The sequence below is a fragment of the Aulonocara stuartgranti genome, assembly GCF_965226115.1.
Source record: "Aulonocara stuartgranti genome assembly, chromosome: 1".
Classification (NCBI taxonomy): domain Eukaryota; kingdom Metazoa; phylum Chordata; class Actinopteri; order Cichliformes; family Cichlidae; genus Aulonocara; species Aulonocara stuartgranti.
In genome coordinates, this window is record NC_138939.1 from 36,825,342 (window position 1) to 36,837,626 (window position 12,285).

Below are 12,285 nucleotides of genomic sequence, written 5' to 3' on the forward strand. Positions count from 1 at the left end.
CATACTGAATTTCACCAGAGAAACACACACACACACACACACACACACACACACACACACACAGAGTATGCATAGTATGCAAATGGATTACAAACAGCCATCATAATTGGTCATACAATGAAACAAGACAAATCAAGAATTGACAATGACTAATTAATATTGTGCTGAACACAGTCCAAAGAGTCAGTAAGCTACATCAGTGTCTGTTTACTGTTTACTATCATAGCCAAGTGGCTAACAAAGGTAAACAGACGTTTTCACTGTCCCTACTAATTAATGTTACTTGTTGTATTTCTGTTGTGGTCAGTGCGATCCTCTCTGCTGTTGCATGCTGGGGCAGCAGGTTGAGGGTCACAGATGCCAAAAGGCTAAATTAACTGATCCATAAGGCCAGTTATGCTGTGGGGATGGAGCTGGACTCTGTTAGGGTGGTATCTGAGAGGCGATGTTGTTCAAGATAAAGACAATCATGGATAACACCTCCCACCCACTCCATGACACGCCGGCTAGTCAGAGGAGCGCGCTCAGTGAGAGACTGAGATTACCCACAATGCACCACTGACCGACACAGGAAATCATTCCTGCCTGTGGCCATCTCCCTGTACGACTGGACTGTATGTAGCGGAGATGACAATAAAGTTTACTTTGACTTCAGCAGCGCGCAGGCGCACCGAGGGCTCTCGCGCTCACTTTTCACGTACAGAATTTTGAAAAACATTGGTGCAAATTATAAGTCTGTATCATGATGTCTGGTGTTTTCGTGTCTGATGGTTTGTTTTTATTTTGTTTTATTTTGCGAGTTGTTTAATAGATGCTGCTCCAGCCAGCCAGAGATAAATGCAGCTAATAAAATGCAGCACTGGGAGGTGTGAGCACTTCTGTTAAAGCAGAAGTTTTGCTGAGCGATCAGCCGTGTGTTACCACAATGCCAGGGAGGAAAGACATCAGCGGTGATGTTAAAGAAGTAATTGTTGCTGCTCGTCTATCTGTGAAAAGCTAAAAGGTCATTTCCAAACAGTCTGAAGTTCATCAATGTACAGTGAAGGGGATTATTCACAGGTGGAAAACAAGACAGCTGCCACTCCTTTCTTGGTGTGGATGTCTCAGAAAATTCACCCCAGGGCCAGCTTGTGTAATGTTTAAAAAAAAAAAGGGGGGGGGGGGGGGGGAGTAAGCGATCTCATTCTTGGGAGGCCTTATTTAGCATGTTAAATGTGAAAACTTCTGACGTTACAACAAAAGACTGAACAGGTTTGTAAAGGTTGCCAAGAGAAAGCTCGAGCACCTCAGATGAACCTTTCAGTCACTGCGCTGACCATGAGCTCTTCTGTGCACCAAAGTCAAACCCGAGTCCATCTCACGTTTGCTTGAAACTAGGTTATGACAATGAAAGCAAGCACACCAGCTGGAGAATAAGGTGTTGTCCCAGTTAAAGACCAGGCTTCGAGCAGGTTGAAATGCTGTGGTGGGGCCTTATGTGAGCTGTTCAGGAACAAATGCCCCCAAATATTTTGTGAACTGAAGTAACGTTGAGTAGAAAAACGTCCAGAATTCCCCCACAATGAAGGCACACAGAAACAAGTACTTCAAGTACTAATAAAACTAATAAAACCTTTCTTTTTCACAAGATCGTGTGCACCTCAGAGGGCCGACACATGAAACATGGGGACCACAGTTAGGTCTGGGAATCTTCTTTTGCCTTACATTTCCCTACAAAAATAGCAACGACTGCAAAGGCAAAGATTTCTTTAAAAAAACAAAGAAGAATCAACACAGTGAGTCTGCAGACTGTCTGTTTGTTTAGTTACCCTGGTAATCCACGATTACCTGCTCCAGCTCAGAAGGGAAAGACTCTCAAGTAACAAATATACATTTGCTGAAGAAACGTGACTTTACTTTGACGTCTCATTAGTTGTGGATCCTCCACCTTTATGCAATTTTAGGAATAATAAAAAGGGCGTAAATCTTTAACTTCTTGTACAAAATAATCAGACACTACTATTTTACAGTATTCCTACAAACGAGTTTATGACTTCATCGTGTTATATTGATGTAACATTTATACAGTTTATTTGGTATTAAAATACAAAAAGAGGCAAAGAACTGGATTTAACTTGTATGTCTCATAAACCAGTTTATTGATTGGTGTTTGTTTCAGTTCAATTAAATGTCATTAAAACAACTTGAAAAATGAAACTGTGTTTCAGAGCCCGCACAGCCACAAAAATAACAAATCAGTATCTCGAATATCCTCGTCTCAGTCCGTTTATCATCACTGCCTCTTTCATCTGGCCCCGTTCTCATTGCCTGCATCTTCCATTAATCCCTCCACATCACGTCATCCTCTGTCACTCCTTGTTTCAGAGGGTGACTCCTTAAGAAAAGTAGACCTCTGCATCGACATGTCAGGACACGTTTATCATACCAGTCTTAGTTTCTTCTTTTTATTTTACAGGCACATTTAAAACCCCCTCTTCCTCTGGACCTGTGTGTAACTGTATCCCTCAGGCTTCTCTTTTTGTCTCCCACTGTGCGTTATGTCTGACGTGCCAAAGCTCGTATTTAGCAGGTTTGATGTTACAGTGGGAATGTTTTCTGCAATGAGACAGTAACACCCAGGTCATCTCCAGTTTCCTGCACCGCTTGTCCAGCGGTACAACTAGCATAACTTAGTGATAGTGGAGCAACCACACGGGCTTTCTGTGAACTCGGAGCACACTCCCTTTATGCTCAGCCAAGACAGCTACAGTTAAGCTGTGCTTCAGGTTCCACGCGCGACCTTGAGCTATCATCTGGAGCCATGCAGACATAACAGAGGAAACAGGACAGCGCTCTCAGCTCTGCTACTGCCCGTGAGCGTGTTTTTGACCATACAGGGTCATACATGATGCCCATAAACATTACAGATGCCAAAAAACACGAGAAACTACAAATGTTGACTTGTAGACAAAATGAGTCATAAATCATCAGAGGGGTGGAAGCCGTCAGCAGCCAAACAGAGTGTACGTTAAACTGTGAGAGTAGACTAAATAAGGCATGTTTGGTTTAACCATCGCAGACTCAAGTGGACCACAGCATGGCTTAAGAAGATAAAAGGCGGCCAATCTGTACACAGCAGGATGGGACAAAGTGGCAAAAGCCCAAAGCCACAACACAGCATTAAGTTTTGTGTGGGTCTGAATCTATTAAACTTCAGCTAACACAAAACGGACTCGTGGTCAAAACCATGCCGACATCATCAATCCTCTCAGTCCACACTTTGTTAGCCTGAAGCGAAGCATTAAGGCAAGTTTTTGCTGTTGGCGTGCTAAACAGATGCTGGAAGCTGGACCGTGCTGTAACTACATACAAGCACTGCTCACAGCTGCTTTTTTCCAAGAGGGCTGTGCTGGTGCCAGTCCCTGAAAACTCATACCACAAGTACAAGAACAAATTATTACACATGATTCTTCCCTCCGTTCACATAACGTACGGAGGGCAATCGTGGCTTAAGAGTTGGGAGTTCGCCTTGTAATCGGAAGGTTGCCGGTTCGAGCCCCGGCTCGGACAGTCTCGGTCGTTGTGTCCTTGGGCAAGACACTTCACCCGTTGCCTACTGGTGGTGGTCAGAGGGCCCGGTGGCGCCAGTGTCCGGCAGCCTCGCCTCTGTCAGTGCGCCCCAGGGTGGCTGTGGCTACAATGTAGCTGCCATCACCAGTGTGTGAATGTGTGTGTGAATGGGTGGATGACTGGATATGTAAAGCGCTTTGGGGTCCTTAGGGACTAGTAAAGTGCTATATAAATACAGGCCATTTTCACATAAAAAAGCTAGTACTGGTATGAAGTGCTTTGAACTGGTCCTTTTCTGGGTTTCAGTGCATGGAACCGGTTCTCAGTTGGGCCCTGGAACCATGACAGTAGACTTAGGCAAACACCAATATGCACTTAGTTTTTTGGACAATGACCTTTTGTAATTTTGCCTGTGTGCACCACCAAAGTGGATCTGATCCAGCCAGACATCACATCTGTACATTCACCACCATCAGGAGCTGAGCCTTAAACAGTTCTCTGATCTCCTGCTCCTTCATCTAGCTTCACCATCACAGAGTGTAATCTTTTCACAGCACGGCGTTATTAAACTAAACAGTCTTTCAGATACATTTACAGTGAAACTTTCTGTTTAATAAGTCAAAGGGCTCCATGCAGTTAGACAAAAAGCATAAATATTTAACGTCTTCATCTCGGTTCCAAAAGTATTTAAATAGCTCTAAACAGCTTCAAGCTGCCTATCAGTCATATGTGATAGAAATGTTTCTGTGGGCAGTAAGCAGCTCCTCAGCACTCGTGTATATAATGATTAGTTAAGCGCTCCGAGGTCTGGATGCTTGTCCCGGCTTGTAGAGAGATTTTCCTACGCCCTCCTATAGTTCCCCATCATTACAGAGCACACTTTAGTACTCTGTGTGTTTACCGAGAGGCAGATAGCCGAGTGTTTACAGTAATCATCACATTCACGCACACGTGCACGCTCTCTCTTTCTCTGTGCGTGCTTTTGGCAGCTTACTATGTTCTTCCCTCTAATAAGAGCTTTCTGAGATGAGGAGGCACTTTCCCGCTCCTCAGAGATATTAGTGAGGAGGAGGGTTGGGGGTTAGGAGGGGGATATGGAGGGCTGCACTTACACCTACCAGCCCCGCCCCTCTTTCAGGTTTTTACTGAGCTTGGCAGGCGGCCACGATGAGAAGCTGATGGTAGGACTGGGTTTCACGCAGCAGCGCTGATGAAAGATTGTGGATGGTGCTGTGAGGAATCATACACAGTACATGCAGCCTTGGCACAGCTGCTGCTAGGAAGCTCTTCAGGTGTGTCGGCCTTCTTTAACAGTTTTATTGCTGTCTAGAGAAAATCCATATTTGTGACAGATACAGCACCATTAACAAATACTGGTGAATACCTGGACATCAACAGCTGAACTGGGGCAGGGGGCAGGCCAAACAAATGATATCCCCGTTCCTCCAACGCGGTGCCGGCGTCTAAGCTAGAACCGGTTCTAAGCATGTTCTTCAACATAGAAAGAAAGAGGAAACAGCATCCACCAGCACAGAGGACCGCTGGCTGTACGAGGGTTACACACATGGTTGGCACAGAAAAACCCAAACTGTTGAAATGTTGGCTGGTTCTCAAAGGATGCCAAAGCAGAACTCAGACTTCACAGCCTAGCACGGACAGCAACTCTCAAAGTGGATAGCATCATTTTGGGGTCTTCTTTTGCATTTTTATGAATCGGAGCACTCGGTGCAGTGACTCCCAAGCTAGGCGAGTGGCTCCAGCAGATCCCAGGAACAACATCGGAGATCTCTGTCCAGAAGAGCGCAGTCCTGGGAACAGCTAAGATACTGCACAGGACCCTCAAGCTCCCAGGCCTCTGGTAGAGGACCTGAGCTTGGTGGATAGACCGCCCACAGGGGCGAGCGGGGAAATAAAAAATATATAATCTCTTATTCATATGGAGCAATTGGAAACTGCTATTGAGCTATTTCACACTGGAATTCTGCTTTATAACATGCCTTTATAAATGCACTGATGACCTCATTACTACTTTGCTGTGACACGTGAAACTTGTGTCACTCTCATTCATTCACCTAATCAGTCAAAGCACACTCACACATGGCAACAACACCCACTGGCAGCCTCTCTGCTGCCCCACAGAAAATGTCGCTCAGGAAACTTGTGTCACAATTTACTGACCTGCCTAAAAAACACTCCACACAGTGACCTGATCAGCATCTGTGGAATGCACCACACAAGCCCCCAGACAGCCAGAGCAGTGGGTAGGTTTTAATTTAACTGCAGGTCTGTTTTTATAAATGTTTTGCTTTGCTGTGTTCAGACTCAAACTATGGCAGCAAAATACCACAAACACCATAACAGAAGTGATGCACCCCTCACTGCTGACTTCAGTGGTTCAAATGAGTGTTTTCACTCACTGGGATCACGTCCTCATTAAGGTTTGACAGTGTTTCTAGCAGATAATATATGGTTGAGCATGAATTGAGGCTGTGGTTTGGAGAAGGCCTCACTGGCAGTGACAGATGCACGTGTTCTTTGTAGGTTCACCCAGTGTCCCTTCCACAGGACAACATGCAGGCATGATGGCCACAGGCAGGTGTTTGGGGAAAGAAACTGAAAGCATCATATTTGTGACAACATGAGAGGGGTGCCTCTATAATCAAATAAAGAGACTCTTTTAAGGAGAATGACCAAAATCACTTTATTCATAAAAGACTTCATAGGCTTGAAACAGACGACGAGAAGCCTCAGCATGTCAGCGTGATGTCAGCATGTCAGCATGGGTGGGATTTGAATTCAAGTGGAGGTAGAATAACACTTAAAGAGTGTGCAGGAACGTCCTGCTTTCATCTCGATCTGTCACCGGTCACCTGGGCAACACACCGGCACATACATGTGATGTGGTGTTGTGACATGTTTTATATGTGGCCCTGTGGCAGACACTCTCTGAGGCGGTGAGGTTTTGATGCAGGGGCTTAGTAAAGTTCATAAACAGAGCAGAGGGATCAGCCACTTTGATTTAATGCTGGCAGGAAAAGAGAGTGTGTAGCAGTGCAGACACCGAGCGCACAGTCGAGCTTGTTCATCAACCAGCTTGTTAGAATACGAGCTATTACATGCAGCCGTCATGTAATTTACAATACCGTGTTCACATAAGGGAGAAATAACATGCACAGAAAGCCACTTGAAGCCATGGGTAAAACACCATTTACTCAGTTTACTGGGCTACTTGAATCCTGTAAGAACATCTGCATCAGGAGTTATGTACAGAAACCAAACAAGCCACATGCTGCTCTTAATAGCTCTCGGTGCCCATGTGGAAAAACAGCAACACAATGCCTTGAAAAAAAAAAATGCATTCTTCAGCTTAGAGTACACCGATCAGCCAGAACATCACCTCCTGCTGCCTAATGTTGTGTTGGTCCCCCTTTTGCTGCCCCGACCCTTCCAGCCATGGATGCCACTAGAGCCTGAAGCTGTGCAGTTGTACCTGCCACCGAGACGTCAGCAACAGATCCTTTTGGTCCTCCAAGGTGAGAGGTGGGGCCTCCATGGATCGCACTTGTTTATCCAGCAGGTCCCACAGATGCTCTGGATTAAGATCTGGGATTTTGGAGGTCGATACAATTGAGTCATTGTTGTGTTCCTCAAACCATTCCTTTTTCTTTCTTTTTTTTCATATTTTTATTGAGAGACAAGTGTACATTAGTTTACAATGACAATACAATCTGTGCCCCTCACATATTTGTTAGTTTTGCTTACATGAACAGATACAATAATACACCCACACACACACTTAAATAAAATTGAAAAAACAAACAAACAAAACCTAAGAGGAAACCCAAAACAAACACAAACAACAAACCCCAAAACACACACACAAAAAAAAAAGGGGGGGGGGACATGATATTAATCAGCTGGTAGAGCGTTTAATGACTTGCAATAGTCTACGAAGGGGCCCCAGATACGATAAAAGTCTCTGTATTTGCCCTTCGCCACAAGGCCTATCTTTTGCAATTTAAGAAATGACATCACATCTCTAAACCAAAAAGAAACTGAAGGTGGCTTTGAAGATTTCCAAAGGAGTAAGATGCAACGTCTAGCCAAAAGTGATGTAAAGGCTAATATTTTGAAGTGTGTAGGGTCGGTTAGACCAGTGTTGACTGGAAGCCCAAAAACAGCTAGAAAAGGGTCCATGCAGATTTGGGTCCCAAGAGCCTTGGAAAGAATAACTGAATACTGACTCCAGAAGCCATGGAGTCTTGGGCACAGAAAGAACATATGACCTAGGTCACATGGGGTGGCATGACATCTCTCACACTGATCCATCACTTGTGGGTAAATCTCAGACAGACGAGACTTTGAATAGTAAACCCTGTACAACACCTTGAACTGGATAAGTTGTAACCTGGCACAGGACGTACTATAACGGACATTGGATACTGCTTTCTCCCATTGCTGATCCGAAAAAATTACTCCTAACTCCCGCTCCCAAGCCCTCCTAATTTTAACAACTGAATGGACATTTAAATCCATAAGTTGTTTATATATTAAAGATATAATTGACTTCTTATTGGGTTTAAGGGATAAGAATTCCTCCCACGGTTGGACATTTGGAAGAAGACGGTAGGAGGGGAAGAGAGCAGAAGTGCAATGCCGTGCCTGAAAATAACGGAATAGATTGGTAGCCGGAAGATTTGTTTCTGAACACAGGTCTAAAAAACTTAAGTGCCATCTTTATAGAGATCCTTAAACGTATTAATACCATGACGCTTCCACTGTACATAGGTACCATCAATGAGGCCAGGAGTAAACAGATGGTTCTGTGTGATGGGCATGTGTACTGACGCAGAGATGTACTTAAAATGACTCCTGAATTGTGACCAGACCCTTAGACTAGACTGTACCACGGGATTTTGGGTGAAATGAGAAGGCTTAAGTGGTAGTGGAGAGAACAATAAAGCTTCTAAGGATGAGGAAGTGCACGACAGGTGCTCCAGTTTGCACCACAGCAGTTCTTGAGATTCAAGCCAATGGGTCAATTTGTGAATATGAGAGGACCAATAGTAAAATAAAAAGTTAGGCAAGGCAAGACCACCATCAAACGTCAGTCTCTGTAATAATGATTTCCTCACCCTTGGGTGTTTCCCTCCCCACAAAAACGATGTAACTAGCTGGTCTAACTTTTTGAAAAAAGCTTTAGGTAAAAATATAGGAATACTCTGAAACCGAAATAACAATCGAGGCAAAATGTTCATCTTTACAGCATTGATCCGACCAATTAGGGACAAAGGTAGCGATTTCCATCTCTGAAAATCAGATTGAATTTGAGAAAATTGGAATTAAATTGAAATTGGAAGAGCATAAAGAAGACAAAGTACGAGTCACGTTAACTCCCAAATATTTAAAGCCGGCAGGGCTAAGTCTAAAAGGAATGTCAGTTTGTTTAAATGTAAGACTTAAAGAATTTATGGGGAAACATTCACTTTTAAGAAGATTTATTTTGTAACCTGACAGAGAGCCGAACTTCTTTAATAGAGACACAATCGATGGTATGCTAGATAAGGGATCAGAAACATATAGAAGCAGGTCATCTGCATACAAAGACAATTTTAAGTCAAGGCCTGACCGGGAAATACCACGAAAATGAGGAAGGGCCTTCAAAGCTATAGATAGGGGTTCAATTACAATAGCAAAAAGTAGGTGGGGGCAACCCTGTCTCGTGCCGTGTGACAATGAGAAGTAGCCAGAGGAAACACCATTTGTATAGACACTGGCTTGTGGTGCCTTGTACAACAGTCGAATCCATGAAATGAATCTGTCCTTGAAACCAAATCTTTGTAAGACTGCAAAGAGAAAGCTCCACTCTACACGATCGAAAGCTTTCTCAGCGTCAAGTGAGATAACTACTTCTGGATTAGTGGTCGAGTGTTGGGAAAGAATGACATTCAAAAGCATGCGAACATTAAAGAACAGCTGGCGGCCTTTAATAAAGCCATTCTGTTCATCTGAAATAATAGTAGGAAGAACCTTTTCAAGGCAAATCGCTAAAATTTTAACCAAGACTTTAACATCCACATTCAGCAGTGAAATAGGCCTATACGAGGTGCAAGGCGTAGGATCCTTACCCTTCTTTAAGAGAACAGTAATTAGTGCTTGAGACAATGTAGGGGGCAATAGACCACGTTCAAAAGATTCATTATACACTGAAAGAAGTAGTGGGGCTAACTTGTCTATAAATGTTTTTAAAAATTCAACTGAAAACCTGTCGGGTCCTGGTGCCTTACTATTGTGCATGGTCTTGATTGCATGCACAATTTCATCCAACCTAAAAGGGGCATCTAATTATTCAGCTATAACATGATCAACAGTGGGCATTATAAAACCGTTAAAAAAGGAATCCATCTCAGAGGCGTCAGCAGCAGATTCAGATTCATATAGGGAGGAATAATACTTCTTAAACACCTCATTTACTTCCTTTGAATCAGAGACCAAGTTGCCTGCCGCATCTTTAATTTGAGAAATTAATCGAGAAGAGGCCTGACGTTTTAACTGATGGGCCAAAAGCCTACTGGGCTTATCACCATGTTCATAATAAGTCGCACGCGCACAAAGTAAAAGACATTCAGCATCTGCCGTAGAAAGTAAATCAAATTCGGTCTGCAAGTCAAGTCGTCTTTTATGCAAATCAGGAGTGGGACTGTCAACAACCTGTCTATCTATCTCACAAATTTGTGTAGTCAAAGTTTGAAGTTTGGCTTTGTGGCTTTTAGTGGAATGGGCAGAGAAAGAAATTATTTGCCCACGCACATATGCTTTAAGAGATTCCCAAAGCAATGACCTCGTAACAGTATTGCTGTCATTAAACACCATAAATTCATCAATTGCGGATTTGATAAAGGTAACAAATCCGAAAGCAACAGAGAGTCAAATCTCCAGGGTGAGGAAAAAGAGGACTGGGCTATGAGCTTGATGTCAACGCTAAGTGGTGCGTGATCGGAAATGACAATTGGATGATATGTAGATGACAGTACTTTTGGAATAAGGGAACCGTCCACAAAAAAAATTATCAATCCGCGAAAAGGACTGATGTACCTGAGAAAAGAAAGAGTACGCTCTGGTGGTAGGGTTAGAAAACCTCCAGGGATCTACAAAACCATTCTGAAACATAAACTCTGAAATAGACTTGGACATAGAGGATTGGGTCAGGGTCCGAGGATTCGAGCGATCTAAGGCAGGATCAATAACACAGTTTAAGTCACCACCCAATATTAAGAGATGAGTATCAAGGGAAGGGAGACTACTCAAAAGTGCATCTGTAAAACCTGGATTATCAAAATTCAGATCATACACATTGACTAAGAGGACGGGTACATTGTACATGGTGCCTACAACAACCAAATACCTCCCGTTTTTGTCAGCTTTAATCTCAGAGGCTGTAAACTGTACCCTTCTGTTTATTAAGATCGCCACCCCCCTGGCTTTTGAATTAAACATTGAATGGAAAGTATGACCCACCTATGGGCACCTGAGCCTAAGATGATCCCGATCTCGCAAATGGGTCTCTTGTAAAAACATTACATCACTCTTTAGACATTTAAGATGCGAGAATATCGTTTAATTGGGCTATTCATACCTTTGACATTCCAAGTTAAAAATCTAATACCACTATTGCCTAAAGACTGACCTGAAGTGCTGATCATTGCAGAAAGATAAAAGAGAAAATACTTATTTCTTCACCCCCAAAGAAAGAACAAGTGGGAAAAACACACTCACGCAAACACACAAAGCAAACCCACAACAACAGAAGTACAGCTTCAGAATAAAAATAATAATAATAATAATAACTCGTCAAACACACCCTCCCGCCTCCCCCCTGCGCGGCAAAAGCCCCCATCCCCAAACGATGGAGATGGCAGTGCACGCTCCCACCCGGAGCAATCTGAACAAAAATGCTCCCGACTTCTGAATAAATTAAAAGGCACAAATAAAATAAAAAATAACACAATTATATTTTACTATTAGACAGGTAAAACAAAACAAGTGTTTGGCAGAGTAACAAACTTAACTCACCACAATGATGTTTGGATTTGGATCATTCGCTATTTCAAACAAACAAACATTGTCCCGCTATATTTTTTATCGCGTGGTTATTGTCTTAATATATTCCTTGGCCTCTTCTGGCGAGACGAAGTCGCGCTGCATTCCTTGATAAGTGATCCGTAGCCTTGCCGGATAGAGGATCCCAAATGGGACTCCCTGGATGCCGCGAAGCTGGCGACGGACCTCATTGAAAGCCGCACGGGCCCGCGCTGTCTTAGCGGTGTGGTCGGGGAACACAGAAATGGTCATATTATTTATCTGCACCCTCTGCAGCTCCCTGGCCTTCTGGAGAATCCTAGCACAGTCCGCGTATTAGTGCAGCTTCACAACCATAGCGCGGGGACGTTCACCGGTGTTAGGTTTGGGGGCCAAAGTTCGGTGGGCTCCTTCTACAAGCGGCTCCTTCCCAAGCTGAAATGCCTCCATCAACAGCACGGACACATCTGTAGCAGATAGGATGTTCTCCTCTGGCACACCAACAATGCGTAGGCTATATTATTGCGGCGAGACCTGGACTCCAAATCCTCGCATTTATTCTCCAATTTGGCCAACTCCTTTGACATCGCATCCACTTTGGCTTGGAGGTGGACAATATCATCCGTGCATGTAGAGAGAGACTGTTCCATCTCCGTA